Source organism: Solanum stenotomum, chromosome 2 (genome assembly GCF_019186545.1).
Source record: "Solanum stenotomum isolate F172 chromosome 2, ASM1918654v1, whole genome shotgun sequence".
Taxonomy (NCBI): Eukaryota; Viridiplantae; Streptophyta; class Magnoliopsida; order Solanales; family Solanaceae; genus Solanum; species Solanum stenotomum.
In genome coordinates this window covers 16,111,476-16,117,903 of record NC_064283.1, presented here as the reverse complement: position 1 = coordinate 16,117,903, position 6,428 = coordinate 16,111,476, and positions in this window count along the sequence as shown.

The window sequence follows — 6,428 nt, the reverse complement described above, 5'->3', positions numbered from 1 at the left end:
CATGCCTGATGTACTCTTTCGATCTACAAGAAAGCCTGCGTAGTTAGCATCTGCAAAACCAATTAGATCAAGTGAGTCACTTGTTAGGTAGAAGAGGACCAGGCCCTGAGTTCCCTTCAAGTATCTCATGATACGTTTGGCTGCCTTCAGGTGAGACTCTTTTGGTGCTGCTTGAAATCTTGCACAAATTCCTACACAGAACACTATGGCTGGCCTGCTTGCTGTGAGGTACAAGAGTGACCCAATAATTCCCCTATACATGGTCTGATTTACCTCTATGCCATTTTCATCTCTATCAAGTTTCACACTTGTGCTTATAGGAGTATCCACCACCTTTGCCTTAAGAAGATTAAATTTCTTGAGCAGCTCTTTGATGTACTTCTCTTGGCATATTGAAATGCCTTGGGAGGTTTGTTTGATCTTCAAGCCTAGGAAGAAAGTGAGTTCTCCCATTAAGCTTATTTCAAACTCACTGCTCATCAGATCAGCAAATTCCTTGCAGAGTAAATCTGTAGTGGCTCCAAAAATGATATCATCCACATAAACCTGAACAATCAACAGCTACTTTCCTCAAGCTCTGGGAGCTTGTTTCAATCCATATAGAGCCTTGTCTAACTTCAGCACTTGATTTGGCAGTTCTGCATCTTCTAAGCCTAGGTGTTGTTTGACATATGCTTCTTCTTTCAAATTCCCATTCAAGAAGGCACTCTTGACATCCATTTGAAAAAGCTTGAACTCCATGTAAGCAGCAATTGCAATCAAGATTCTGATGGCTTCCATTCTAGTTACAGGAGCAAAGGTCTCATCATAATCAATCACTTCTTCTTGGTTGTAACCCTGTACTACCAGTCTTGACTTATTTCTAGTAATGATACCATGCTCATCAAATTTGTTTCTGAAGACCCATCTAGTCCTAATAATGGTTCTATCGAATGGTCTGGGGACCAGGTGCCACACTTTGCTTCTCTCAAACTGATGAAGCTCCTCCTGCATTTAAGTTACCCAGTTTACATCCTTCAAGGCTTCCTTGATGTTCTTGGGTTCAATGGATAATATAAAGGCTGAATATGCAATTAGATTTCTTGTCCTGGATCTAGTTTGAATTCTAGAGTCAAGTGGAAAAATGAGATTGTCCAGTGGATGAGAAGACTGATGTTTCCATCTGGACTTTTTGCTCGACTCTTCTTCTGCATCAGCATCAGATTCAGCATCATCATCTTCTGGACTTTGAGAAGGAGTCCCTTGGGTAGCGACAGAGGGACCAGGTACTCCTGTGAGATCTGTACCATTTTCTTCTGCAACCTATTGGCTTCCAGGATTTAGGATTGCCTTGTTTTCCCTTTCTTTGATCAGCTCCTCTATTTCATGGTCTCCCTTATGAGCATCAATCAGATCAGCAATACACATGTTCTTGCATCTCTTTTCTATCAAATCATCCCCGAGAGAGAAAGTATGTGACCACATGTTCTTTCCGATAAGAACTTAACTTTGCTTCATTCATCACAAATCTATGAAACACTTAAAAGATTGTAGTTCAATCATTGACATAGTACACATTCTCAATAGTGTGTTCCATAGATTTCCCAATCATGCCTTCATAAAAAAAACATACCTTTTCTGCCATCGCCAAATGAGACACCTCCACCTTGAAGTGCCTTGAGAGAGAAGAAGTTTCTAGTTTCCCAGTCACGTGCCTTGAGCATCCGCAATTCATGAATCAACGTTGACTGCTGCTACTTCTTCTCACAAGAATACCATATCACTTGTTAGCCTTGGGAACCCACTTTAGTTGGAGTTCCCAGTAAGCAGATAAAGGAGTGATAAGAGAATTCTTTGTCCAGTGAGGCAGATTGATTTTTTGCAACGTAGGAACAGGAGCACGACTAGGTCCCTTCTTCTGCCAGTTCTTCTGTTGACCAGGTCTCTTCTTCTGCTTGTTGCTCTGTTGACCAGGTCCCTTCTTCTTCCTGTTCCTCTGCTTAGAATATTTTGAGAGTTTATCTTGGGTCCTTTTCCAAGATGGACAATCCTTCTTCAAGTGACCATCGCGACCACAATGGAGACACGACAAACTATCATACATGGACACATCTTTGCCATGGAGATTGTAAGAAGGACTTTTGCTTAAATTTCCTAATCCCTTCCTATCATTTTGACCTTGACTGGTAAGCTTTGCAAGGAATTTTGAGGAGTTGGTCCACTTGAGAGATTTGTTCAGTTCTTCCTTGACATGGACCAAGTCCCTCTCTAACTGATTATTTCTCTCCAAGGCCATAGCAAGTTTTGTTTCAGCAGCATTCAAACTGGTTTCTAGCTCGATTTGCAAGCTGCTGGCCTCCCCCTTACCTCTGCCACATTTCTCACTCATCATTTTTAATTTTTCCTTAAATTCTAGATTTTCAGCTTCTAGAACCATCAATTGTTCTTCCACAACAGACATTTGGTCAACCAAGGCTACCTTTTCTTCCTGAAGGATATCTAGGTTGTTGTTCATCAGATCATTTTCAGTTGTTAACTCAATGAAAGAGTCAATCAAAACAACGACTAGACTTCTCAACTTCTTAACACAGTAAACATGCAAGTTTTGTTTAAGATCAGAAAGGGTTACCTCTTCTTCATTTTCCTCATCATCAGATTTTGCCATAAAGGCTTCATCAGAGTGCTCAGAGTCATCTGAAACACTCGAGGAGTCTTCCCATGCAGTCATCTCCCTCTTTACCGTCTGGAAAAAGGTTTCTCTTCTGCTACTGCTGGCACGAACCTGGTCCCCCTCTTGATCTTTTACTTCCTTGTTATCAACTTCAAGCACAAGACAGTCTCTCATGGTGTGACCTGGTTGATCGCGCTTGTAACACATGCCACTAAGGCTTGTAGCGCTATCATGAGCTTCTTCCTTCATGGAACCTCCACGTTTACTCACAAGTTTTTGAAATTTTTGAGTGAGATAGTCCATGGTCTCATCTACTTCAAGGTTCTCACATTGTGACACCTTGGAGGCTAGTGATCCATACCTTTCTGCATCTCCCTTTTGATCAGCATCCCCAGTCAGATCTGCCCTTGTTTCCTCAGCTTCATCATAGGTAGTTCTCAGCAGATCCCAAATTTCTTTAGCTGATTCGCACGAATAAATCAGATTATATACATTAGGTCCAATTCTACACATTAAGAACTTCTTAGCCTTGTGATTTTTCTCAACTTTCCGTTTGTCAAATTCATTGTATTGCTGTCGAGTTTTGACAACGACCCTTGTGACATCCTCATATTTTACTTCTATAGATGGCACATAGGGACCCTCACAAATAACATCCCACAGCTCACAGTCTTCAGCCATTATGAAGTCAAACATGCAATGTTTCCACCACCGGTAATACTGACCATCAAACAATGGTGGCCTTGTTGAAGACCGACCTTCTTACCATCTCAGTGGAGCAGCCATTCTTTCCATAGGAATCTCTCTTGGTGTTAACCAGCTAGAGAGCACCTGCTTTGATACTACTTGTTGGAATGTATGCGTCCACTTGTCTAGATGGGACCAGGTCCTCAGCACAGTTACAATAACAGAAAATAAACAAAGTGCTGAAAGTAAAGATTGCACAACAACTTTACGTGGAAACCTCCTTGCTCAAGGGAGTAAAACCACGACCTGGCCTGCCAGGACTTTTCAAACTTCTTTCACTAATCTTCTCCAAGCAAAAGTAAAAGCAAGTTTACAAACCGAGATTAGCCTACTAATCCCAACTCTAAGCAATACCTCCTATTACTTAGATGAGCCAGAGCAGATACAACACTACCCACTAAGCTATCACCCTTAGATAACTTAGACTTTGCTAAGCGGATGCAACACCGCCCACTATACTAATCCTAACCGATTAATATAGACTTTTAGAGTAAGAACCTAAGTTACCCTTAACCTAGTTCTTACAATGATTCAAACAAGTTTGAAACGTTTCTTTCACAAAACAAATCCTACAATGTAAGCACTATTACAAGCAAACAAAGTAACAGCTGGTACAAGAAGCTCTTGAAGTAATCGATCAGATCCCTTGTTGTTCTTGAAGCTCTTGAAGTAATTGATCAAGTCCCTTGCTGTTCTTGAAGCTTGAAAGACTCTCTCTTTTTAATGAATTGATCATATTGTTGTCTTTTGTTTAGTATATACCACAAAAAGTTATTACCAAACGTACAAGCAACCTCCTTGCTTCTGATTGGTGAAGTACTCTGCAGCTTCTGACGCAGACAACTTTTACAGCTGTACCGCACTTTGACACTGGACGAGCATACTCTGCAGAGGACCAGGTCCCTGCACTTGTGAGGAGATCATCAAAACACCAAAAGGCATAAGCTCTTATCAGTTGAAACCTATTATTAGAGCTAGAGATGAAGACAACAAGAATTTGGCCAATTTTTTGGTGTTGTCCATGAATAAGAATAACTTGTTTGATATTATTGATGGCCGTATTTTGAGGGAAGAGAGTCATGAGCAACTCCAAAAGATGGCTGAGTTGGCGAAGAACTGCCTTCAGCCGCATGAAGAAGATAACAATGAAGGAAATGGCTATTGAGCTTGAAGGTTTGAGGAAGGTAACTGGAATCTCTACTTCTAGTCAACATGAACAGGATGAAAAATCAGATCTTTACACAGTCCCAATTAACTGCTATGAAAATATCCCCAATTCAGTTAGTTCTTGTATAATGCATCCTACATACAATCCAAGTTGATCCAAAGTCTGCTCCACTAATAATGCCATTAGATTACCTCTTACTGTCCCATACCTAAGTTTCTTTTTCCTCTCAATTCAGATTTTTCTTTAAGATGCAGTGTTGGAGATATAAGTTTTTTGTTTGTTTTTTTTCTTTTGCATATTGCATATAAGCTAAAAATTCAAGAGTCAAATCATTTGAAACAAATTGTGCATGCATGAATTTTATTTCAAGCCAACCTTACCTCAAAATGTGATCAGCAGAGTAGAGGGCTGGATGACAAAATAGATTAAGTCAGTCACAGAGTAGCATGTCAGCACTTCGTCATTATTCAGTTCGCACTCTAATAATGCTGAACCCAACAAAGATGACTTAAAACGCAACTCCTAACATCTTAAGGATTTGGGAATCAGTACCTAAAATTTTAAGTCAGGTTCTTCGGCTGTTAGCATGATTTACACTCCCAGTCATTCCATACTAACTGTAGTTTGTTTGACATAGATTTTCTTCTTGTTTTACCTAGATTTCATTATTGGTTATTCCTAGTTTTCATTGCTGCTAAAGTTACAGGCTTTAACGACAATTGTTTAGCCAATTACAACGACTAAAAATTCATTAATAAAATGGCTTAGGTTTCATCTTTAGCATCCATTTTCGGTTGTTGATAATTCCAATTAAAGTACCACTCAAAGTCACAAGCTTAAATTGATTGTTGACCTTGAGATGTACCAGAACAATCTAGAGTTTGCAGCATATTCAGATGAATTTAGCTATTGGAAATTTAATCAAATGAATTTGTTACTGCAAAAACACATCATTCACGGCAATCAAAGCCGTAATCGAATCGTAAAATCTTTCACAATCTTAGTCACAGATTCACTTATTTCATAATGCATTGAGCGAACAGGCAAAAAGTTCGATAAACCACTATTAGAACAGCAGCTGAAGTCACAGTGCGCAATTTTATCATAGAAGACGCAAATTCAAACAGTTCCCGAGATCTACTCCTTCTCCAGAGAAAGTAACATCACAAATCAATATTATCAACAGAACTTTGGCACTAAGAATAAAAGAGAAGAAGCTAATATCTCGAAAGATGATATATCATGAAAAGTTCATATCTCGAATTTAAGGGATTTTAATGAAGATTGAGGTTGATTTGATGTCTTTTCGAAGAAAATTTCAAGATTGAAGTTGAACAATTCATGAAGTTGTCAAAATTTATATCATTATATTTAAATGTATCACACTCGTATTTCAAATCGCAACAAATACAAGTGTGATACACTGAAATACAAGTGTATGTAGTATATACCTTCAAAGACGGATGATTGTATGTTGTATGAGTGTATATATCCGAGTCTTCTTTTTCTTTGTATATATGTATCTTCACTGTATTTCTTTGTATGAGAAAGAATAAAGTCTCTTAAGCAAGCATATACAATCAATCATTAATATATGTATTAATACATTAAATTTAAGTGAACGCATACAACAATCGTAACTATATTCATCAAGGTTGTATCTATTGAAGACTGATTCAAAGTCTGACTTGGTCAAGTTAATTTTTTAGTAGTTTCCTATTTTCTTGGGCTGTTAGCAGTCATGTTGCAGCAGTTCTCTTTTTCTAATTTAGTGGTAGATGTTGCTTAGTTAGTGGAGTAGTGGTTAACTTAGTGTTTGCTTATGTTTAAGTCTATATAATGTTGTATCTTCCTTTGATGAAA